The sequence below is a fragment of the Photinus pyralis genome, unplaced genomic scaffold (assembly GCF_008802855.1).
Source record: "Photinus pyralis isolate 1611_PpyrPB1 unplaced genomic scaffold, Ppyr1.3 Ppyr1.4_LG4, whole genome shotgun sequence".
Taxonomy (NCBI): domain Eukaryota; kingdom Metazoa; phylum Arthropoda; class Insecta; order Coleoptera; family Lampyridae; genus Photinus; species Photinus pyralis.
In genome coordinates this window covers 48,523,615-48,550,711 of record NW_022170511.1, presented here as the reverse complement: position 1 = coordinate 48,550,711, position 27,097 = coordinate 48,523,615, and the positions used below count along the sequence as shown (strand labels likewise).

Sequence of the window (27,097 nt, the reverse complement as noted above, 5' to 3'; positions counted from 1 at the left end):
CAATTTGTGCAACTTTTTAACTAATACGACGTGTATTGAATATTGTCGAAGCAACACTGTTATCCTAGCTGTTATCCTTACTGATATGTTTTAAAGAAAGTGGAAGGTTTCTTTTCCATATACTTAAATTCTTAGTAATGCAAAAGGTTCCTTCACAAGGATGATACGTTTAATTTTTAGCCTGTCGCCCGGAAGTGGTATGCGCACTACGCGCTTGTTTTTCCGAGAAACATCGGACTACCCTGTTTTTGTAACTAATACGCGACGAATTGCTAGAATTTCATAATTCCTTTTACCACGTTATAGTCCAAAGAATTGTAACGAAGCACCTATTTTCGGCCTTGATGTTTACACACTTTCATAACCACCCGGTACGTGAACACCATGTATCGGCGCTTCGTTACGAAAAGTTTCGTGCTGAAAGTATTTGTGTTAATTCTAGAAGTTGAAGCGTAGAAGGTAAAAGTAATTAATTAAATTTGTAGAGTTGTGTTTCAGCGCCGTTATCGTAAACAAAAGCTATAATTAATTCGCCCTTTGCATCCGTTTCCGTCAAAATATTTCAATTATCTTTATTGCGTCCGAAAGCTCTTGCCATCTAGAAGACGAGGACGAATTTTACATTTTCAGCTCCGTTATGGCATAATTAACCAGTTTTAGTTTACTATGGTAATTTAAAACGAGGATTAAATCTGCACGCCGGCATCAGTTTGATAAGGCCTGACCAAAGAAATTACAACAGATAACGAGTGTTTTAGAATTATGAATTTAAGAATACTATCCGGGGAGAAGTGTAATTAGCGGTAGATAATTGAATGAGTCTCAAAAGAAACGCTCTTAATTAATTTGAATTGAGACTGAAGATGATCCAGATGAGATACTGGACATACCAACAAGAGGAACAAAGACCATATCATACGGGCTGCTAAGATTCTGTGTGCCTCGGAATGGAAGGTACGCCGACCCTGCCACACATGGAGCACCACCATAAACCAAACGGTAGAGGTCTCGGGGATTACCATAGGAAGATGGGAAGAAAAGAGCAAAGACACACATCAAGGAAGAAAGAAAGCAGAAGAATACTGGAGGTGGAGGAAGAAGCCAAGGGGAGGAGGAAAAGGGGACAGAAAGTAACGCAGGGAGAGGACAACAATAAAAAGGGCCTAACACGAGGGAAAACCGGGAAGGGAACGAGACCAAAGGATAGGAACATCGGAAGCCAATGAACGCCCGGATAAGAAGCTATCACTAGAAAGCAGAGTTCCCTCTAAGGCAGAATACCAGTGGCGAAGCTGTGGCCGTACCCGTTCGGGTCGGATAACACCCAGTTAGCCGCCCCCCCCCACAACCCTCCCAATCCACAAAATCCACCACATTGTTTGGCATATGTCGCGGCCCAGCGCGATGTCAACAAAGTAGTGGAGAACGTCCCTGATAGAGTCTACCAGGGACGCATCGTCACGACAGTTGACTAAATCCTGGGAGAGGCGGCGACGCCAGGCATATGTCAAAGTTTCAAGTTTCAAGTTTCAATTACAGATTTTTAGAACATCAGCAGGCCACACAATTAAAGAAGTTTTAATTTTGGATGTAGATAACAGAATAGGCGGGCCGACTTCGAATTTCCTACGTTCCCTCCATGGCATGGCAGAATTTTAAAAAGGCAAAGTCGTTGTTTTGAGGGGGACTTTTGCCTTTTTTATCATCGCAAGTTACGTTTTGTTAGTGCCGTAACTTTTGAGATTTTTCGTAAATTTACCTGGGCAACCGTACCGTATTTCAACCATCGACATTTGCCTTTTGCATGTTGGGCTTGTCGCCTTGAATACAAAAACTCGAATCTCTGAGGTTTTCAAAAAAATAATCTCCCTTCTCAGGAGCAATTTTTTCACGCCGACAATGGCCAATTATCTTTCAAAATGGCGATGTCTTTTGTTACTACCAATCCCAAACGAATTATCTCCAATAAAAAGAATACAATTTGAGCAATATTGACTCCAAAAGTACTTAAAGAGAAAGGCCCATACAAAATATGGATATGTAGAAATGACACGTATTTCATTGACCGCAATCATTCAGATAAATTCTTTACTTCGATCAAAATCACTAACCTTGACATTTATACGACCACAAAAATTTTACTTTACGTGTTTTTGCCAGAAAATCGAAAATCTAATTCTCTCATTACAACATTGTCATTTTCAGCATGTTATACCCTAAAAAATACAATCGATATTTAAATTAAGTGTAAATTCCGTCTCAATATGATCTTAAGATAAAGTTTCATCCAAAAATCATTCGAAAGTTTTAACGACTTATTTTAGCAGCCTATTAATAACGTACTGTAGCAACCTACGCAACCTTTTTAAATAATTAATTAATATAGGGGATGGATATGTCTCTTTTACGGTTGCTTTTCCTTGGAAAACTTAATCCTTGTCCCATCCCATTTGTTATTTTCAATGTAAAGTGACCTGGTCGTAAGGGTTAAAGAGTGGAGGATGAAAAGCACGCCTAACCAAAATTTATATTTAGAAGCGTGCGTACCTTGATACATTGGCCCGTATGAATAAAAGTAAGCAAATGCTTATACTTGCAAAATTCAAAGTAAATACTCGTAACTGCCCCTTTGTACTGGTCTGTTTAGCATGGTTTAGCAGCGCTGCACTGCGTCCTGTCCTGCTTAGAAGCGCTGCTAAGTCGCCCAGTGCGATGGAGCACTTACGAGTATTTACTTTGAATTTTGCAAGTATAAGCATTTGCTTACTTTTATTCATACGACCCATTGACATGCAAAAAAATAAAACCGGGTGGCAATTTTCGAGGGGCCCGCGCACCTTCTGTGTGTTTTTATACTATACCTATACTCGAACAAAAATTATTACCCAACTTTTGACTTACTGACACTTCCTAAACGATGCTTTGTAGAATGCTGCTGTGGGATTAGCACGACTGACATAACTTCTTTGTGCTTAGAACCAGTAAAATGAATTAAAAAATTGTAGTTCTTATTCTGCGTTTTTCTAAAAATTGTGTTATTTACTTGTTTACCATGATACGAGCATTAAATTTAATTGTGAACAAGGACATTTGAAACTAAACTAAACTGCGGATAAATTAAAACTTTTTTTAATCCCTGGCTGGAGTCGAGTTGATAATTGTTGAGGCATGAATATTGGTAAACGTATTCCTGGCAAAAGTTTCATATAACGAGTATAAAAAGTGAACCAGATTTAGGAGATTCCTACTGGTACACTAATTCAAACTCTGAGGGGAAGGTGTTAACGTGGTAAGGGAGGACGCAATAAATTGAAACAAAAATATATTAAAAGCATAGGCAGGTACACAATTCTCAATATAAAATTTTGAAGTAAACTTTCGAGCTATTTTTGCACGTCTATTAAGTTGAGTTCTGTAAATAGCGATTCTGAGGTCTTTTTATAGTTAAACATTGTTTCGATATTTGTCTTTCTACAAAAAATGACAGCAGACAATAGTCCTGCTTTACAGAGATAGAGCGTCGGAAAACCTAACCAAATTTGAGCTTTTGTTACAGAGAATCCAGGTTCATTCGAAAATATTGTTACAGATTTGGCATTGAAAGCTACGTTTAGTGAGGTGCTTGACGGAATATTTGTTAGTTCTTCCAGTAACATGCCTTTAGCATTCTTGTCAATTGCGTTACGAACCCAATTCAAAGGGTGAAAATATTGACATGTAAAAAAGTATAGCTGGAAATTTATACCTGCTCATAAACTTCTAAACTTTGTGGTTTCCTTTTATAGGAAAATACCGCACTACCGCACAATTTTCGGTCTTTTAAGGTCATTTTATGTCATAAACTCATAACATCATCTTTGCCGAAATGTGATTAGATTATGAACAATTTCTGCACAAATGTTTATGTACTTAGTCCAATGTGTAACAAAATTACTCAATGAAATTCACATGTACGCGGGGTCGTTTTTATATTTTCGGACTGGGCTGTTTTGAATTTTGATGCAATTTTTCATTATGCTGTTTTTTAATCACATAATTATGCCTTGGTACATTGTGTGGAGGAGACAATTATCATTTTGTACGGGATATTATAGCGAGTGGTGCAGTGGTTCGGAAATATGTATGCATAAATGACATGATTGCAGATATTTTGACGAAAGGATTATATGCGATAAAACATGATAAGCTGTGTAAGTGCTTAAATTTAAGTAGGAGCTTTTTGCCTTAGTGGGGGTGTTTTAGTTAGATCAAAACGCTTATTTATGTTGTGGGATCAAGCTAGTAACCCTTAATGTCATCTTTATGTATTGTATTCTCTTCTAACGTTAAAAATAAGAGTGTTGTAGTCTTTTATTCCTTGTCTATAGACGTGTAACGTGTTTCTGTTTTCCCACTTCAACCAATATGATGATCGACGTCTAGGGCACCTTGTTCACGTGATCACAATGTTGTTAAAAAGACCAAGCGTTTAGTACCGGAGAATACAAGACTAAATAAGCGGCAATTAGCAGCTTCACTAAGATTGACAGAAACCGCGGTTTTCAGAATTTTACGCGAGTACCACGATTAATGCAATCGAAACAAGAATCGATGCAGTGGCATTTTAAGGACTCCAGTCCTCCCAAGAAGTTTAAAGTCACCCCTTCTGCAGGAAAAATAATGGCAAAAATTTTTTGAGACCATCATGGAACTTTGCTGATTGAATATATGAATAAGGGTAATACGGTAACGGAAGAGTATTATACAAACCTGGTGCATCGAGAGATGCTATTAAAGTGAAGAGACGTGGAAAAGTGACGCAATGTGTCTTGTTGCTCCACAACAATGCATCAGTACACAAATTCAGACTTTCAAACGCTGCTGTAGCTTATTGTCGCTTCGAAGTAATTGAACTTTCGCCTTAAAGTCCAGATCTAGCTCTTAGTGACAATTTTTTGTTCCCGAATCTCACAAAAAAAACACTAGGGAGGACAATGACGAATTTATTGCAGCTGTTAAAGACCATTTTGCGGAAAAACCAAATGAAATGGATGAAAGATGTTATTGAAACGATGTTACCTGTATTCAACAGCATCAGGGAAACTATATTGAAAAATAAAATTTGTTGTTGCCCTAGCTAGTACTTTGTTTTCATGCCTAGTTCGGGAATATAGAAACGACCCCTCGTAGATACTCATACATTTTTAAAGAAAAAAAGTGTAGGTGGATTAGCTTTATGTTATAGGTACTTTTTAATTTTTATTATTATTCCTACAGGTGACCTTGCGGACGTGACGGAGAAGGATCAACATTTCGGTCAATATTGCAATGTCTTAAAGAAGATGATGTTCCAGAGAGCATAGCGATATGCCCCACGGAGGAGAGCACCTTCTTGCAACAATTCTGCGACGATTAGTGTTAGATATACAAAAGGCGATTCAGAATATATCATTCAAGCAAGTTCTTCAAACTTGAAAAATAAAATTAAGTTTCCTACCTACAAGTACAATCGCTATATATTTTCAGTTTCTTCGGCCACCCAGACTGATCATGACTAGCTGGTTGCCATACTATTGAGTTCGTAATCACAAACTATTTGCATTAGTTGTTCAAAAACACAGTCTCTTATAAGGACACCACACTTAGTTGTAACCATACGCCATTACTTTTATTTTTTTCAATTCATTTGCATGGTAAATGAGAATTACACAATGAATTACTTAACATGTTGTACTATAAACGAAAAGCAAATAATTACGGAGTTGGCCCACACGTTTTACTGCACAACAAATACGAACACTAGTATAGAGGCGAGAAACGTCTCAATCATACACTTGGTCTGCCTTAGAAGTAAACAAAATTTACATAAAATCAATTTTCCTGAGAAAATCGGATGTTTGAAACTATACACGGATAAACTTAGAATAATGGAAAACTTCGCACATTGAAATGTAGAAAAAGGACATTTTCATAAGAAAACTTTGAACTGTGAGATTGACACATGGTTCCATTCAAAGTTTTCCCTACTATTGCTTTTGTTTAAAGTGTGATCGTTTCCTACATTGATTCTGGAACAGCGTATCGTATAGTAGTAATCTTAAAATGTGTTCGATATAAAAAGTGCTAGAAAAAGTACTGACAGTCGCGATTAAATTAATACTCATTGTACAGATTCTGCAAATTATATGTTAAGTTAGTAAATAAATTGAGTTCACATATTGTTTAAACAAAAATAAAGCATCTAAAATTGCCTGTTTATAGGCGACAAACTTCAATTCCTCCAAGTTCCATTGTTAGGCATTACATATGATGAAAAATTGATAGAGTCGTCAATTTTCCAATAAATTATTTGACAATAGTGGAATTGTAAAAACGAATCCGTAAACCGTGATGGAAACGAATCTCAATATTTCTACCTCATTTGATTCCTGTAGGGCACTGTCTTTTAATAATTTTAGGAAATCGGCGCCTAGGTGTCGGGAATTTAGATCATATTCAGTCATCTTAATTCGAGCTATTTCGTTACAACTACTAATCATTATGTCACTTTAGTAGTGTGGAAACTGCAAATCTAGCATATTAGACAAAAATGAAATTTGATCTATTACCCTAACTCCTATTTGATTCGGGAATTAAATAGCGAATTAACGATTAAATATAGCCCTTCGAGTTAACAATTCGCCATTTTGTAATGTGGTCATTAATTAAGGAAGATTAAGTAGGAGTCGTCCCGGGAAGATTTTGTCATTTATTTGCGTTTTGACTACCAGCGTAATTTGTGTGTGGTTTGGAAATTAAAGTTTTGACGCCGGTAGCACATAAACCTCGTCGTTTATCTCCAAATAAACTAGCTAAGAAGGAATTTCAAACGATGATTCAACAAGGAATAGCATGGCTTCACTTACTTAAGCAGTCAAAGGAATGGAGACCATGCGCATTGGCATTGGCGTATTATTTGTAAATGCCGGAGGAAGGAAATCATTCTATGATGGAAGTGGTGTCCCCTTATATACGTGAAACATGGTAAAAGGTGAGCTGCTGTTGTTAGTTCGCTACGGCGAAAAAAGCGTGTACATTTATTTACGCTAAGTTATGGGCATTTTTAATTTTATTAAAGACTCAGGTCGTCAGTTTCGAAATAAAGTGTGTAAAAGAAGTTATGTACTTTTATCAAAATATTTAAATTATCGTTCAGAGAAGTAAAAGTCTGTGGAAAGATTTTTAAAAATGGTCTGCCCGTTTACAGAACAAGTTAGAACGAGTGGGAGTCAACAAAGGCTGTCTGCTTAGTGAAAGTTAAAAGTTTCTACCGTCAGAGCAACCGTCGAGAATCTTGTTCATCTTGTTTATCAAGCTATTTCGACTCCAGTTTGTTTTAAAGACGAAGTGAAGACTAGATTATTAGGATTATTGAAAAAGAAATGAAAGGTGTAAGCAATTTTAAGATTTTCTTATTTTTAATTATCAACTATGTCCAAACAAGATTTGTAACCTTCTCTTTCTTTCGGGAATTTTGTTTTAATTTTTATTTAATGTGTTTCGGAATAAACGTTTGTCATTGTCCATCAATGATTTGTGTGTTTATTCGAACCCATTGTGCGACCCGGATAGTGTTCATATCAGTTTTCTTTTCGTATTCAGAGTGTTGATCAAAATCTGTGTAGTGAATTCTTCGGAAATTGATCGAGGCGACTTAGAAATCTCCCAAGTTATTAATTAAGGTTAATATTGGGATTTTTCTTTGTAGCAGGTGAAATATTGATTTGTTTGAGCTAGACAGGTGTTTTGTGGATAATGTAGTTGACCGCACGCCATTGCACACAGCATTATTTATTTGACATCCAAAGTCAGCAATATTTACCAAAATAAAACAATTGAATTAAAAACTGTCATTTGCGTAGAGAGGAGTAAAATTGTCGCTAAAATGCTAATAAAGTAAAAGTTAAGTGATCCAATGGCACATTACTTTATTCATGTAATGGGAGAAAAGCTAAAGCCTACCATTAACTATAAAAATGTTCTTTAAATGCCCATTTATCATTCAGATGAATGATACTGCTATTGTATCCTTACAGTTACTAAAGTTTTGTGGTACATTAATGTTCCTTTTGTCTGCGACGGAAGTGCACAGGTCGTGAGCCGAACTAAATACAGTAAGACCAGAGCTTAAGGTGCCATAATTAAGTCCATTTAGAACTGCCCTAACCCAACTAAAAGGGCTGCAAAAACAAATTTCAACTTCGTTTAAGTAGCAACTACTTATTAAAGCTAACGATTATTGTACTCGTTAAGTAGGCAATTATACGAGTTGAATAATAATCAAGGGGTTCTGAAATGAAGCAATTGGAAATGGAGGGAAGGGATTCTAGTTTTGTGTTTCATAACACACAACTTACGAATAGATCGATCTATGTATGAACAATTGAAGACATACACTTTCGAAACTACAGCCGCAAGCAAATGGGATCATTTCGTGTTTACTATACACCTTTTCGCAATTTCTTTCTGAGCCCCAAGAAATTGGCACGTAACGAAAGCGTTGCGAAATTGAAATCTACAGTGAATTTGTCAAAGGAAATTGAAATTACGACGGAAGGTAGAAGAAAATGCGAGATTCCACTGGTAACAAATTAGGTTGGTATCACCTGAGTACATAAAGTTAACAAATAATTCATAGCCAATACTTCCACAATTGTGAAAGAATCCCATTATTATGTATGGAAGTTATGGAAATATCAAATATTAAAGCTCTTTATGCGACGAGAAACCCATTAGGTTTCGTTAAGGAGATTTATCGGACGGTTTTTATCGTATAACCATAAAGTAAGTTGAGAATTAAATAACTCCATGTATAGCAGTGATGGAGAGATGACGCTCCATTTCGGAAGCATTCTATATGCAAATTTTGTTTTTACGCCAAAAGTATATTAAAAATATTTGACCAACAATTACTTTTGGGATTATAAATATTTATGAACTTTATGAATATCTAAGCTGCCCTGTTCTTCTTGGCGTAAGACCTGTTTGAATAGTTGAAAAGTAGAGCAGTCGATAATTTTTATAAATTCATGCACTCTGTAATATGTATACGTAATTGATACCATCCCTTTGTTTTTTTATTTAGTAGTGTCTCCGATAAACTAAGAATTATTATATGAGGGATCGAATACTTTTACGTAAGCTGTTCTCTACAAGTAATCGAAGCTCTGTGGAGACTTATACATTGTGCACGGATGTACACAATGGATGAGGGTTTACACTCATATACGTTATCTGATATAAAGCTGTTACATGGTTTATCATTTAAAAACTGTACGTGTTCAAGTTGCGCTTACAAGAACAGTCGAAGGTTATGACATCAAACTTCTGCAGTAGTACCTATACCTGATATGGCAGGCGAATTGAAACGGAGGGAGACCTCTCTATAGATTACTTTGTAGATTCTATTTCCTAACTTCTTAGACTTCTTATAATGGGAGTAAATAATCCAATCGCAGAACTTAAAAGAGAGCAAAAAACCGATCAGACATTATCTTTACCCCATTAATAAACGAAATGATTTATAATTAATTTTATGTTGACCTGAATAATCTAAAGATGTATCCACTGCTAATCCTTTACCCCCTATGTTTGTCAGAAATTGTTTCAGAACAGTTTCAACATCAAAGTTAATAGCTTTGTTTTCGGTTAGAGTCATTAGGGCCATCAGAATTAAAGATTCTGATTATTGATCCCAATCTGACGAAAGAAATGTGAATTTTTGTCCTCCTTTTTTACAGGTACATTACACGTCACCCCAATTGCGACTTGTCTCCAACTGTGAGTTAGTGATATGGGTGTTTGTAGGGATGTTATCTTCAACTTGAGCCAATACCTTTCTCAGCAGAAGTGCGATATTACAAACACATCATGCTAAAGAACCATTCCTGGAAGTATTAAATGTAGAAGAAACAGAGGAAATTCTTTATTTTTTTTACTAGATGTCCTTGTAAGGTTTACGGAGTTCTCTATCAAAACCATATAAGCTCTTGAATGGATAATTGAGTGTGCTATAAGAGCATGACATTGCAATTGATCATTCCATTGCCATGGGACCGTTTCGCTTCGCTCTGTTTAAAACCGAGCACGTCTAAAAATGGAGGTTATTCGTTTAAAAAGGTAAGCTAGTTGAAATCGTTTCGTTCAGAAAGGATGGCCCGTTTCAGTATTTCTGCCGGGCGACATTCAAATAGCAAAAGAAGTAGAAGAGTGAGAGGTTATAGTTTGGTCTCGCAAGCAGAAAGGTACCATTTTGAGTGCGCTAAAAATTATAGCGAGCGATCACGTACACTGTTTGTGGGTCAATGTTTTTACCGTTTAATATTTATTATGTAAGCTTTTCGCGAACCATCGCATACAATTCTAAGTGTGCTGAAATTGAACTCTTCGAGTTAGTTATAAAAGCATTCACGTGCCATTTTGTGTGCGAGAATTTTATATTTCGTGTATTGACGAGGATTTACGGAAAACTATCACGCACAATTCCGTCGTGCGATTTCATATAGTTGCTGTAAAGTGTAACTGTTGATAGGAAATACAGACACCAGCTAGTTGTGGCTAAATTTCAATCGCGCCATTAAGAATTGTGTAATGTAACGAAGCACCCGGAATTTCTGAGTGGAGTTTGCCGTTTATGAGGACCACCCTGTATAGTAACGATTGGTTTGGGCTTCGTTACATAGAAAACCGTAATTTCGAGAACTTTCCGCGATGCCATGGACACAAGAAGATACCGTAAATAATTAGTCCGCCTACGACCGTTCCTGTTGGAATTTTGGAGTTATTGTTGTAGCCACCGAAGGCTCCCAGATGTTCGGGAATTTTAGCACGAACAGGAGCCGAGTAATGAATTAAATATCGAATTGATTGGTTTCGATTTCGTATTGAATGCGCGATGAGTTTGGATTTCCCTGTTCCACTTCTACCAAATTGGGTTTTCTTGATAAGAAAAACTCAATTTTGGAAGGATCTATCTATCTATCCTTTTGCGTTCTACGTGCTGGAAGAAAGTTTGATCTTTTGCCTGTTTTATTGACCTTTGTCCGACCGCGATATTAATTTTCGAAGGTAAACCGTTTTTTTAATTACATAGGGGGGAATTGTTTTTACCCGTTTTCTCCGGAAGAACAGTGGCGTACCCAAAAAGAATGCACATTTATTGCTCAATAAAAAAGCCTCGAATAGGTAAATAATATAGAAAATGTAGCTTGTTCTGCAAATTTTCAAATTTTTGGAGAAGTAGCTTAGATTTTGTACACCTTTTATATCTATAAAGGTAACTTAGATACGATTGCCTTATATTATATAGAGCTTCAATACGAAACTACGCTTTAGACCCCGAACAAATTAAATCCGCAAATTATTAGATGCCCTTCAAACAAAGTACGCCAAACGGTCGACAGAGGTAATATACAAAGTAGGGTTTGGGGAAAATACACGACCGCTTGTTTTTGCGGGTGGCAAAATCAATCAATATACAAATGGAATTAATACAAAGTTTCTCATATAGGACAATTATAAGCAAACAAAAACGCCCACACATCCAATTCCTCACGCTAAAGCTAGTCTGAAACTTTCTGGTTTGGCTCCGAATAATAATGGAAGCGTTCATACTGGAGCTGAAGTAACTTTTGTAGCATGAAAACCGATAGAGAACTCATTTAATAAATAGAGAAACTTTTCCACTTGACTCTTTGAGGGACGAATTTCATTAGAAAATGGAACTTTAATTAAAGAGCAATGATCTAATATCATTAGTGGTGTGTGTTGAGAACTGTAGCGCTGTAAGTTGTTTTCCGGGTTAAAAAAATGCCAGTTTTAATCACACGAAGGAAATGTAACAAGCGAGATCGCCTTCAATGAAAACTTGTGCAATAATCAAATTGTGGGGGTTACTTCACAACTTGCAACTAACCTTTTTTCCGTTGGTATCGAAGAGCAAGAAGACAAATACAGAGAGCTTAAATTACATCTGTTATAAATATGACATTTTGAATAATGAACTAATTAATCACAAATGAAGAATGGTAAGGCATTAGTTGGCAGAGAGCGAAATTAATTGATACTAGTTTATAAAAATTACTTTGGATATTATAATTACGGGCCATAGACAGTTATGGAGCTACCCGCAGGTATTTTCGTCTCGACATGAACAAGAACAAAACGTTTCATGCACTATTATTGAATTGATTTATCACGCTTGTGAAGTAAAATAATGAAGCGGAAATGCAATGACAGTCTTTGAGGACGATATTGCGTAATGTCAATCATTGCTAACTGACCGTAATTAAATAGGGCTATTAATTAAAAAATGCCATCATGCACTCCATCGGTTTACGTCAATTACAGGGCGTAGAATATTGAACATCATCATTTAATATCAAAGCATACCTCGTTTCCAACTTTTAATAAGCGTAACAGCTACACAATCGATACTAAACCCCTAAGGCGGTGTTTTGTTATGTAAAATATTCGAAGTTCTGCTGCTCAGCGTTTTTTTTGCGTTAGAGTTTCGTTATCCTCCGAATGAAACTTCTCTTGAGAGGGTTGCTTTCGAGCACTGAAGAATGGAAGTTTAAATTGCCTATTTTTTAAATAAAAAAAATCGCTGAAAAGGTGCAAGCAAAAGTTCAGGCTTGAATTTGTTTGGCTATATTTCCTTTGAAAGGTCTTTTATTGATGAATGCTGTTTTTAAGCACTACCTTAAAATTTTTATGATTTTCTGTTTTTAAACATATGTGCTTTTAAGACAATATTATTTGTATTTTTGCAATATATTGGCCTAGTTTCAGGTTGTATAGATGAAACAAATACTGAATAGGAACATTGGGTGCTATCGAGTTTGTGGTAAAATACCATTTGCGAAATCGGATTCAATTTCATTATCGAGACCAAATGGCGGATTGAAAATAAAAACTACATTAGGATTTCAGGTTGAAAATTATTATAATTTTAGTTAACTGTGTGCACGGAAACCTAGCAGTGCATTGTGTGGTAATTAAGTAACACGAGAACGAAGTACACGCTATTTTGTTTCCTTTAGCGTGTGGTGTCCTTTCATATAATAAACTTTTCAGAATGGGAGTAGCCTTCCTAGTCTACACTTGAATCTTATCCATTCGAGGAAAGAAATTTTCTCCTCAGGTCCCATCCGTCATCCACCATCCTGCTGAAATATTCGGTACTATACACCACATTTTGGACATCGCCATTCACCGCACCGTCATAGCTATTTTTAATTGCACATTACTTCTGAGTTTCCCCAAAAGGGTTAGGAAGATAATTTATAATACTTTAGCAAATTTTCCACAGACAATAAACCATAACGACCAATTTAATAGTTATTTATGCAATGAGTGTATAAATGAGGCGTTTTATTGGTGAGTGAGATGTTCGAACGAACCAATAATCGCCGATTTATACATGAATTGCATACAACGTTTTTTCGTCGACTTCACTGGGGTAGGTAATTTTAAATTCAACTACAAGAAAATACAAACGAAATTATGAGCTCCGACGATTTTTCACTAAATTACAGCTACCTATTGTCGTTGCTATAGTAATGTGTTGTTTTATGCTGTACCGTCAGTCCTCGTAATCGCAGTGGAAGATTATGTTGCTTGCTCTGCTGCGGAGGCGATTTTAACATTATATCCACTCAAATTAAAAGAAACTTATTGGAACGGTTTCGATCAGTTCGGCAATTGATGGAATACAATGAATTTGAAAGGAGATATTTCCGAAAATGTCACGTTGACATTTTACCTTGAAAAGGTAGGTATGTGAAATTAGAATGTAATTAATTCTTTTGCAACTGTACTAAAGTACTCGTACGTGTATTAACAGTGAAAGATATGGAAATGTTCATCCCTGTGGTCGACGTACTCAATGTTGAAGGTAAAGTAACTGAATACCTTAACAATACCTTATCCGAGGAGCTACACATACATACATCAGGATATGCTTTGCTGAGATCGTTTGGCGACCATACTGGCTGCTGATCTCACTACATTAAAACCGAGATTAAAATGGTTAGGTGGATGGAAGTTCTCAGCTGTTGCCGAAAGTGAATTGTTATATAATTGTCATTTCCCTTTAATAAAATGGTTGTTATGTATAAGTGGTTGCTAACGATTAATGGTTGCTAACGTATAATGGTTGGTTGCTAACCATTAATGGTTGCTAACGATTAATAGGCTTCATCATTGTACTCGTCACTAAGGAGTAATTTATATTGTTATCGAGAGATCGACGAAAAACCATTATACGTACTCATATTTTCATTTAATCATCATGTCCGTGCGTTAAAGCTGTCAAACGAAACAAAATTGAAATTATAATTACAGGTCGAATACTGAATAGTGGTTTGTGTTTGTATCTGAAAGAACAAATCAAACTCATTTAATTAATTTACTCGTTTCGACACATGTATTATGTTGGAATTACATGGATATTAATTAGTATCCATCCCACGCTGCCGAGTATCAAAAGCAAATGAGAGTTAGTTAAGATTCACTTCAGTGGTATTTGATATTACAGTTGCCTAGCTTTTTGTCAAGTGAATATTAACCAGCTGAAAAGTCCTCGAATATCGCAGTGGTTTGCATTAAATTCTCACGAAGGAAGAATTTTAAGTTAGATTCATCCATCCATCTATTTCAGACATGAAATTTGAATAATCTTGCATTTAAAGGATACCAACAGTAAGTAGGGATACTTCCACCCAAGTGTGGTATCGTCAATCTAATTTACAAGTCCATTTTGTACAGTGTTTTATTGCCAGAGTTTAGTATGCATTTTTTTGAGAATTTTACGACATATACAGAGGGATCATTTTGTCTGTAACACCTGATATATCTTCAGAAGAGCATTTTTTTTAAGAAGCTTGTTATGGTATCCAAAATTATCAAAAATTGACTACCAATCTACGTTCTTTAATTTTGTGGTCAGTGGTGTACTTTGCATGGTTCAGAGAGGCATATTTTTTTTAATTGCATCTACTAGTTTTTATTACATATTATTAAAGAGTACCCTTTTTTGGATATATGTTGCAGCATAAAAAACTACAATACATAATCAGATATAAGAGAAAAACTCAAATTAAGGAAAATAGTTGTGATTAATTAATTTTATATTTATTTATTGTTATATTTACTAGTACTATTAAAAAAAAAGTTTACTCTTTAGTAGTACCTAATGAAAAATAGCGCTTTTCATGGAAAAAGTGACGCTTTTGGTTCTGTAGACGCATGCCACTGTACATAATTTTTAAGCGTATAGATTTACATATAAGGACATTACATTTAATGATTTTTGATGCAATAAATTGCGATGACATGATAAGAATAGCGTTTTTTTTCAGTGCAAACTAGTAGAATTATAAAATTATTTAATATAACTATTTTCTTTAGTGTCAGTTTTTCTCTTGAATTTGATTATTTGTTATAATAAGTTTTTTATGTTGCTATATCCAAAAAAGTGTACCTACTCTCTTTAAGAATATGTAACGAAACATTTACATTAAAAAATATGCCCCCCCCCCTTCACCATGCAGAAGTACGCCACTGACCACAAGTTTAAAGTACGTAAACGTGTAGCAAATTTATAAAAAGTATCTTTAAAAAATCTCGTTTTGATGATATATCCAGTGTTCTGGACAAAATGTTCACCCTGTATCAGACAGTAAATGGAAAAATTTTCCTACATATAAGATAACGTTGTACAACGTTGGGGTGCGCAACCTGACGTCGGTGCCCGACTTCGGTACGACGTCGTGCCGACCCATATATGCACCCATTTGGTGAATAAAGTTTGGGTTGGAACGACGTTCTGATTCGACTTAGGCATTGGTACTGCTGACCTAATCTTCACTAAAGCTTACGTCGCTGTAAGGTAATTTTACTGTCCCAAATTGCAGGCAAGATTTACCAACCTTCATTTTGTGAACGCCATGATTATACCTACTAAAAATCTTTATGACTTGAAACATGAAATACAATAATTTAAAACCCCGCGTGACTTGAAAATCGAAACGAAAGAAATGATGAATGTGTCCATGGTAGTTCGAAAAAAATAGTACCCCTGAAAAGTAATGTCTATTAAAAGTTATTAATTCATTTTTTCATAATTTTAAATTTTTTAAAAAAGTTATTCTCCAAAAATATTCTTGCAAAAAGTTGCCCATGTATTTGTATGAATAAATAAATCGTTTTATTTACATTTTGCGTTACAGAAATCGTATATATTAATATAGCATTATTTTGATGCCACCATGGCCGCCCATTTAATCACACAGTTAATGTAGGAAAGGTAGGAAATATGGCGAAGTCGGCATTTATTACCTAATCCAACTTAAGACTGAATTGGTTGGTTGCCGACGTAGAACCAGACGTCACCCGATTTACCAAAACACGTACCAGACTAATTTAGTCGGACGCCGACGTCAAACCGACGACGGTATCTGACTGAAACATACCTAGGCCTACTGTAGAGGTGGAACCGACGTTGGTCCGTCTACACATCATAACCTTTACCTCTAAGTCAATACCCAACAAGTAACTGTAATTATTCCGACGTCACGATTGGTAAGAATTTAGTCGGTAGTCGGTAAAATGTTACTTGGGTAAAGTAAGCCTCAAACAGTAATCTACTCCAAAAGCCTTTTACAGCATCAAGGAGTTTTAATTTAATAATGTTAACCCAAGTTTGAAAACCGACGAACTAAAAATATACTCCTCTTCTTTTCGTTTTTCTTTTCCAACTGGACATGGCATGTGAACTTTATCGTAATTCAAGCAACTGAAATGTGTATTTATTATTGCTCTATAGTTATACGTACTCTACTACCACTTCTCTTTGGACTCTTTCCATAAAGTACAAACAAAATGTAGAAGGACACTACGACTATACCAATAATTAGCACAAGACCAAAAGTTAAGATTGGGATATGTTAAATTTGACAATCAAACTGACAGCGGCACAGGAGGAACTCTTATAGCAGTAATAAAAACGTCTCTGTATTATAAAGAGCGATTTTGAAAACTTGCCAATCAGGCTGTGGGGGAGATAAACCATGGCAGCTACAAATGAATAATGAGTGAGGTTCTATTCAAAATGCATGCATAATGCTATGCTTTAGGTTGAAATTTTGCCGACAATAAGGGTAAGCCTTCCTGGGTGGAGATGGTCAGGACCTAAAAAGATTAGCACGCCAATGTGCGAGGAGCTCTCGGGTCATTTGACTTAGTCCATTGCTTGTAAATTTCAAATATGCATTTTTTCCGACAGTCAGCCGGTGTTTCGAAGTCTTGTTTTGTCAGTTAAATTAAGAAGAAGTGATATATGAATAATTTTCCGATTGCTGTCCAAAGTTAGTGTTCACACAAGTTACAGAAAAGGAACTGATTCCTCAATTTTGATGTTTGTATCCGAGCTGTCATTTCAATAATGTCATCGTCAAAAGAAGGAACAGAGAAGAAGAGAAGAAGAACACCGTTGTGAAATGTGACTTTATGTTAAAATAATTCTGTGCAAAGTCTTTTGTTTTGGTCGTTGATCACATCTGTACAGGAGGTATCAGACCAAAAATTTGGATTATTACACCACGCTAGTGAGTACTTTTGAGACTTATTTTTCCTACCGTTTGTAACGTGGTGAACTGTTTCAATAAGGCAGATTATTGGTTTATTTTGTAGAAATTATTTTATATATATTTTATTTTTGTCCTTGCCATTGTGTTACTATAATGCGTGAGGATTTATTTTGTATGCAATCTCAGAAAATTATTTGTCAATTTGAATTCCAGTAAAAGTAAAGAAAATACTAGATAAAGTGTGTTTTTGTTGTTCAATGAAAATTTCGCTTGTTTCGGGTTAACCGATGGTCGTTTCCATTTTTTCTTAGCAGATTTGTACCACTTTTAAATGAGATTTTCTCTCGAATTTTCTAAACAATATTCCAAAACTGCACCTCAGAATTGCCAAAATCTGGTATGTATGTATTTTGAACACAAATTATAGAATTGCACAATTGATTTTGAACAGTTATATGCAACATTGGCTTGAGTTCTCAAATGCATAAAAGACGGATTTCGCAAATGTTGTGAAATTATAGCAATTTTTTTTACGAAATTTCAAAAACTATTGCTTATACTTGGTTCCAGAACTTTACTGGGTACAATCTACCTCTTTGAGCTGCTAAATGATCAATATGGCATAAATGGCAATATTTTCAGGGGATAAATTCGTAAAATATGAACATCAAAGTAACCAACAAATGAACAAAATTGCAGTTTAGACTTTAGGGTAGTCTAAAGCTCTCTCTGTCTCTATACTCTTCCATTTTAGGCAGTGCTGCAATGGACATTCTATTTAACCCAATTCAAAGTAAACTAAATTCATGAGCTGTCCAAACCGATCCTTGTCTCTATAATTAAGTTAATAAAATTGCTTGAGCATAAACCGCATTGCAACATTGTAAATTATAAAAAAAGCGATTCATTAATTCAATTGTTCACCTGTGCTTAATAGGGAACGACTATGTCCATATTCTTCCCTCATATGGACCGCAATAACATACATAAAAATAATAACGTTGAGTAGTTTATGCGTGATCGCGTGACTTGATTAAATAGACCAAATCTTATGAGCACGTAAACCATAATCCAAACGCAATCGCCTGCAGACTACAATTTAGCAGTTTACGATCGCATCTCATCACATTCCGGGATCGTAAAAATATTGTGAGATCTTTGACCAGATTCACCTTCCCGAAAATTCGCGGCATCAAAAATAAACGAACAGGTGCTCGTTTTCTAAATTATTGGAGATTTATCGAACTCGTTTTCCATGTCGCACCCACCGAAACGAAACTGGGAGAAAAACTAGACCATCCAATTCGACACCGAAAAGCTTTTAATACGCGTGTTATCGAGGTAAATAATAACCAATCGAAATTAGTTTCTCCCTCGTTCATATTTCAGAAATTAGTGGAGTAGGAGTAATCGCCGTTGCAAATTTGCTGTTTCTGACCCAAACGGGTTCAATTTAAATTAGATGTGTACAACCCCGTCATTAGTTTTTGCTAATTACTCAGAGATTTAGCCATCAGTCCACTCACCCTTCGTTTTCACGTGGAGAAATCGGCGATCACAACACACATCACTTTTTTAAGTGTCTCCAGACGTTAAATCACACACTCGTTCTAAATTTATTCACAATTCAACTCCCTAAACAACATACATGCAACCCGCGACGGCTATCGCAAAATCGGTTGCCTACATTCGCAAATCTTCCATGAAACTGACTAGAGATCCAGAATTTTTGGCGTAGGGCATGCGCGCTATCAGCTCGACGGAGTCCTCTACCTATCAACGAAAAAGAAAAAAACTATTACCATTAAATTTCGGACCGAAATGGAGGGTAGTTCGGTGAAGAGCTGACATTGCAGTTCATATAATATATTGATTTGTACTCGCGTTAGCGCGTTCTGTTTGTTTTTCAAATTACGAGATTTTCATTACGTTTGACAAGATAGCTCGTTAAGGGAAATGCTGTATTCATTATTTACCTATCGGGGATGAACGGGCTTTTGTGGTATGAATTCAAAATGAAAATGCAATAGCGTTAAATTGCGGTTTCCAATGCAAAATTGGAACGCAATTGTATTTTCGATGTCGAAAAGGGAAATAAAAAATATTTCAGCATAAAAGGGATCGAAGTGCATAGTTACAAACTTTTAGACGTCTATGCGTTTATTTATTGAAAATTGTTGGACCAATACCTATCGTTCTAGGAGTCCAATGAACGTAGGGACAATAATATCCACGCAATACATGCTCCATGTTCCTTACTGCTCTACATTTTGGGCAGCGTACATGTTAATGAGTCATAGAATATAGAATTTTATAATAAAAGCCATTCGCAGCATTCGCGGATTGGACTCTTTACCTTTCATCATTTTAGGTCCACTGAGATTTCTATCAAACGATTTACAACAACTGAGCTTCTGACAAACTTCTCGAATTTTACACAGGATTTCTTATAGTAGATTAAGTGAATTTCCTCAACTTCCTAAAAACTGCTAGTGCACTTTCCTTAACTCTAATCAAAGTTCTTACAAATCCACCCTAAATTCCTGCTAATACTGCTCTAAAATTCTTCTTCAATTTCTTTGGAAGAGCTCCTGAACTACTTTACAGGTCTTCGTACTTTTTTCTTATTTGCGTTTCGAGATTCTTGAATTTGTAATGAATTAGTCTTGAAAGTTTCATAAGTCTTGAATACAAGCTCTAAAATCTTTATAAATACCCCTTAAATGACTCCTGAATGTCTCTCGGCCGCCTTCGGCATGATATCATCTTGAAATCTTCCTGATAAGTTAATAACTAAGACTAACTAACTGTTATAACTGATTCTTAATTTCTCTTAAAATTGCAAAAACCACGTATTTGGATATTTCTTAAAATCCTTTTAAGTCATCTCTCGTTTGATGTTCATCCTCAAATCTGCTAAAATATTGTTACAACCCTCTTTCTAAATGTATAGAGTATTTTTTTTGCATTCCTCCTAAACGTTGCTTTTAGTTCCTCGTAAATATTTCTTTAATTCCTCTGAAATGGGTAGAGATGTACTTAAATTCCTCATATAAATTGCTATTGAGTTCATATTTTTCATTTTAAACCCACAATTTTCCATGAATTCCAATAAAGTACTTCATAAATTTTGCTTGAATACAATTTCTTTGGAATTAATTAATGACTTTGTTCTAAAATTCTTTCTGAAAAGGTCTCATAAATTTCTGCTTTCTGCAATTCTAGGTTTTTTAGTGCACTAATTTTCAATAATATGAATATGAATTCTTTACCCATTTCTCATCTTTTGAAATGGAATTCGTTTTCAAATCTGTTCTTAGATATTTCTCTTGAATTCTTCCAAAATTAGGGTTTCTTCTAAATTGCTTATAAAATCCATCCATTCTTGTTGATCATGTATAAACCCATATTCAATGTTTGTAGTATTTTTCTCAAATTCTAAGATTATTTTAAAAATTCTTTTTTTTTAGTTCGGAGCACGATATAAAATGACGTTCCGAACATATCACAATTAGGTTTTTATTGAAACGACCGCGACGTCAGAACCTAAGCTTACTATTTTTGTCGTCTAAATCAAATTCAGAATTGTCTGAAGCTTTACAATGATTTCTATGGCTTCCGCTAAAAAATAAAGTTGTACTGTACACGACGATAGCGGGAAACTAACCACGCGCGCGAATTAACATCTTTCACTCAATTGGCACCATAGGCACGCTCTCCAGTCGTACCTTCTGGTGTCCCTTATTTATCACAGTTAGAAACAGAAGCTCGTTCTTTGGATGTACCTTTTGGTTTTCCGGTTTCCTGTTCCAGTCTTCTTTTCACCGCAGTTCTTGTCCTCCATTGACTGTAATTCAACGGAAGCTGATGAACGAGCAGGCGTTAAGTGAGGTAAATGTTCTGTATTTGTTTCTATTACTGTCCTAATTTCGGTAATTTCCCTTTGAATCAAAGCTTGAATTTTTTTCATGAAATCATGCGAACGATGGGTGTGAGTATAGACAACGTTCTCGCCTGTTACTTCGCCTAACCTAATCTTATGGAGGACTTGAATTTCTTGAATTTTAGCCTCTTCTTTAAAAATCGGCCATGATTTAGAAATAGAACCATAAGATCCTTGACAATTTGGACATTTAGGAATCTCACATGCTGTCTAACATCAATTACTCCTTAATTTTCCAAATTTTCTTTAATCTCCTTAGAGTCGTCAAACTGTTTTAGGTATATTACATGGAAAAAGAGGAAAGGTAAACGGGATTGTCTTTTAAGAAATGGAAACTGTGGAGAGGATAGTTTAGATAGCATTATATGAGGGGATTGGACTCGACGCCGCCTATAACCATTGATCGCCTTTTACGATCTCCAGGATGGGAGTGGGCCAATTCTACCCCCGAACCCACAGGGGGCTAAAAACTAACTCCTAGTGATTTAAAAATGCTCCTTACGAATTCACCTTAAATTCCTTTTGTTTTCATAGTACACCCATCTTAAATTTTTCATGAACCTTCCACCTTTCTAATTCCTACAGAATTTATTCCGTATTTGGTGGTAAAAAATGGAAGGTGGTACGAATCGATTGGTAAGAATGGGAGCGAATCGTGGCAAAAAGTTTCCAGTACCAAATTCTATTTCTTATCCGATCTTTGGGTAGAATTTATTTGTATGCCTACTGTCTTTTGGGATGTAACTCCCATTTTGGCAAACTGCGAGTTTTATTTTTGCAATAGTTTTTTAATAATTTGAGTTTTCGGGAAAATTGGATATTTGTGACTTTTGACTTCAATTCTAGGAATTCCCCGCTTTGTGTGTTTCCAATTCTTCAAAATTTCTTGCATGCAAGTCATCGTTTTAAAGTATACATCCCTTTTTTTAGCGCATTTCCACAATAAAAAAAATGCGCTATTGTGGCCGCTTTGTCCGTCCGTCCGCTCGTTTTGCGACGCTACTAGTTCTTTATCTTAAGAGCTATTGTTCTACTTTTTTCACTATTTGGTTCATTATGGTGTCGAGTCTTGTACCAAGGAAGGAATTTTTTCTGTACCGCTTACAAAAAAAGTTATTGTAAAAAAAACAAAAAACCGCTTTTTACATGTTCCATAATTTTACACTTTTGCCGTTTATTAACGATCCTAGAGATCGTTTATAATTTTGCATTGCTATCTGTCGCCTGCCTGTTGGTCTGTCCGTCTGTTCCTTTGTCTGTCTGTCCATCTATCTGTCCGTATGAACGATAACTTTGTTTAGAAATGTTCGATCGCTTTTACATCTCCGTTAGTTATGAACTGAATTGCATGAAATTCAATATGGGCATAGCTTTAGCCATATAATATGCAATGCCAAAAGTTGAATCGAATCGATTCAAAATTCTCAGTGCCCTTTTCGCATCTCGACCATTTATAAACCGAATTGCAAACTTTTTTAATTATAAAAGTATTTAAATGAAATTTGATACATAGCCACTTGGAATAAAAGCAAATTTAACGCCAATTTCAAAATTTGGTTTTGCGCATGCGCAGTGCCAACTTTCTTATTTATGGAGGGATTTAAATGAAATTTGATAAATAGCCACTTGGAATAAAAGCAAATGTAACGCCAGTTTCAAAATTTGGTTTTGCACATGCGCAGTGCCAACTTTTTTAGTTATGGACGCATTTAGATAAAATGTTATACATAGGCACTTGGAATAAAGGAAAAGCTAATACCAGTTTCAACATTTAGGTTTGCGCATGCGCAGTTCCAACTTTCTTATTTAGAAAAGCATTGAAATGAAACTCTTCTTATAAACTGAAATTGAAGTAGCACGTCAAAAGTGGCTTGCACATGTGCAACGCTATCTTTCATATTTGTGGCCGGATTTTTACAATTTTAACAAAGGTGCGTCTTACAAATAGGAAATGAATGCAAGTGGAAATGCGCTTTATGTAAATCGTTTACGATTACTATTTAACTTGTTTAATTTACTGACTGCCCTGTGGCATGAAAAGAATTTGTTTAGTATTTTCCATCAATGATCTTTTCGAGAGTAAATCCTAACCAGTGAAAGTTCTTTTAGAGTACTGAAGGAAACAGTATTTTAAGTAATTCATAGCAAGTCTTTTTTAGAAATTGGGGTTGTGTTCTGGACTCTCTTGCCAAAATCACGTTCAAAATTCTGAAGAAAGATCTAATTTCATTATTTGTTTAGATTTTTGAACCACATATATTTCTTGTGCCAATTGTACTTCGACATTTTGAATATGGAGTTTTATAAATTGTCTTTTCAGAGAACTATGTAGCTATGAGGAATATGAGCATATTAGTTCCTTGACTTCTCGTAACCCTCTGATTCTTTCTTTGAATTTTGGAATGATGTCCTCAGGAATCTAGAAAAGTTAATTGTTGGATTTAAACCAAAACAGATTGGGTTTGGATAATGCACAACACAACAAAGAAATATTCAAAAATTAACTCATTATCAAATCTTACGAATCTAAAGTGTTCTTAATAAGCATTCGTTTTAAAGGCCTTTAAAATCTGGAAACTGCACACATGAAGCTCATATTTCATATCGACGCAAGCTGTGGTCGGTCGCTTTAAAATTCTCGGAAAACCTTTCTAATTTTCTAGCGAAACTACTTTGCAAACTGTATCTGCAATGTAAACCAGATGACACCACATCAAGTATAGAAAAGTTTGGCTTTTAGTATGGCTTCGATTTACTTTATAACGTTAAAATAATCATAAAAACACTTCTTTTGCAATGCTTTTAATAAACAAGAAACCACGTATAAAGCGGATTTAGAAAAACGGCAGGGTGATGTGATATATCCTATGGGGTTATTGGATTGGCCCATTGTCAATAAGCTTGTTACAGGTGGCATTTAGGTCGACTGTGTAGCTCTTATTGTTAAAAATATCGTGATGTAAACAGGGTTATGCGCTGATTTTCCAATCACTGCAAGACAGTACATTGCAAAGCATTTAAAATCCATGGTTTAGGCAGCCTCTAAATCGACGTTATGCTATAAAAAATATTATTTCCACACGTAAACCCCTAGGGCATCGAAAGGCCAAATAAAGCGTCGGCTTCTTACGTTTAAGAAATGTAAATGCGGAACGAATTTCGCAATTTACTACAAAACGAAATTTACTTTTACCCCAGAGCTTAAGGTCAATGTAATTACTGGGAACTTTTTGATCTTAAAAAATTGGAATAGCTTCTGCAATACGCCGTGCAAAATTACTCAAAAGGCACGAATTCTAATTTAGTTTAGACTGTAAAAGTATTTATCTCATCGAGGGCTCTTTAAAAAAAGTAAACCAAAGTGAAAGGGTTTTATTATGTACACTTGCCATCTCTGCTGATGGTGGTGGAAAGAAAAATTAAAAACCCACAATAGGATATAGGTCGTAGATGTACTTTACGAGCACAAAAGACATTCGTATCGAAATACACGATATGCACTCGGAAACCGCACCCTAAGCTTGGGAAAAGGTTATAGATAACTAAATTATGTACCATCAAAAGAGTTGCAATAATTACCAAAGGCGCTACGGAAATTGACAACGTGAATTCTCCTCAACGGTGATTAATTGGGGTAGCACAAGTTAATGGATATTTTTTCGGCGTCCCACTGAGCAAACCAAATCGGGAGTTCTCGCGGTAGTAACAGTCATAAGCAATTTGGATTTTGTTTCCCACAAACAAGATTTTCTGCTCTCGTTTCGTTAAAATCTAAATATCGAAAGCTTCAACTAGCAGAAGAACTCAAAGTCGCTGTTTCCAATATAGAACCCAACTGAAATAGGTTGCATATTATTTCATTATTTCTACTGCTCCCCCATTTAACGCATCACATACACTAAAATATTGCGAAAACGGATTTATTAATAGGGATTAGTAGGGAAGGGTTTCGCTAGAGCTGTATTGACTGTTATCTATGCTGATTTTACAATAAAGTTCAAGCACAACAAAACATTTAGGAGAATTACTGCTGATAGAAAACTCTACAATCTAAAATTTTGCAATTTGCGAACTCGTTCCGGGAATTATGGTAGCAGAGGTGGAAAACTTTCAGCGTATGCAAATAGTTGCCGCAAATAAGGAGCTTTGGGCGGTTGAGTAATAGACAGTCTCTGAACAGTTTGAAATTAGTCTTTTGATGTCGATTGAAACGTTTTGCCGATTATTTAATGTACATTTCTATTAATAGCATTTTCATTTTAAATAATGGATGCCTACGGGTTTTGGAACAGTCCATATGAAAAGGCTTTAAGCCTCTGAGAGATTTCCAGTCCGTGGCCGTGATTCCAAGTCTCAATATCAAATACACCAGATGAATTTTTTCAACACGAAGGTCCAAAGAAGACAGGTGAGTTCCCCACCGTTGCCCCTTACGACGTGCAGTAGGGTTATTCTCATTCCCACGCCTACCTGGATAAAGAATGTAGGGAAAAACAGAATTCTATGGAAAATGCTCAGATATAAACCTACCGGAAACTATACGCGAAATACTTTACCATTTACACTAAAAATGTGATATTACAATTATCGGGTCTATAATAATTTGATTTTTTATTTCTGAAAGAGAATAAGTTTACCGCTTTATTAATTTTTTTCACCAACAGGTACCAAACAGATTACAACTGTCACATTAAATGACAAAAGAAGCTTGACAACACGTATCAGGTTGGTATCAGACACCAATTTTCCTTTAGGCTCGTTCTCCACCTTTGGATATAGCTTCTAGCACAATTTATTGCTATGTGTCGATTTAAAGAAATTCTTAGGAATGCGTAGCATTTCTGTGGATTCCATAAGAAGATTTTCAAGAAATTTTATTCTGAGAAGAGAAAGACTTATATTTTCTTGGTGCCGAGCCTAATTAAAAACAAAATTTTTGTGATCAATAGTATTATAATAATGACTTATACTTTAAAAGCGAAAGCTCTTTCATCTATGGAGATTGACATCCCTTGCTGGAATTGTATTACTAACTTCATAGTTAGAATTCGTACAATTGCATAGGTATTATATGGTGATGCTATTTCTAACTTTATAACAACAAATTTTTTCTGGGAACTAGGAAGAGTTCTGGCCAGATTTCCATAGCGCGTTCGCACCTCCAGTGCGATAGGGTGCAAAAATTAAGAGTTTTGTATTTTGGTAAAATCATGCCTGTAATCCCTTCTAAAAATGTTGAAGACGAAAGTCACGAAGTACACGAAGGCGCTTCTTTCATCCCCTAAGATGTCACTTGCTGAAATAGTTTAGTTTGTGTAAAACATTGCATGCTCATGCTTCCAAAGTTTGTGGTTGTAGATTGTGACAATTATGGATATTGGAGGAAGTTGCACTATAGAAGTCTTGCAGATCAAAGGAATTGTTAAAAATACGTAGACTACATAGAAGATGGAGAATCGATGCTGGTAATTAGTATTCCAGACTCAAAAACTAAAAGTCAAGAGTTTTTACCATTGCTGAGGCGGTGAAGAACTCAGATATTTGG

General features: G+C 35.6%; 1 protein-coding gene across 1 annotated transcript in view; it reads right to left on the bottom strand.

Annotated features, from left to right (window-relative positions):
• Positions 1 to 19,370, bottom strand: part of LOC116168155 — a 93,448-nt gene extending 74,078 nt beyond the window's left edge. The window contains exon 1 of the mRNA XM_031483825.1: positions 19,136 to 19,370. The gene's annotated coding sequence lies outside the window, so the exon portion shown is untranslated. The remainder of the gene's footprint in view (positions 1 to 19,135) is intronic.
• Positions 19,371 to 27,097: the final 7,727 nt, after the last annotated feature.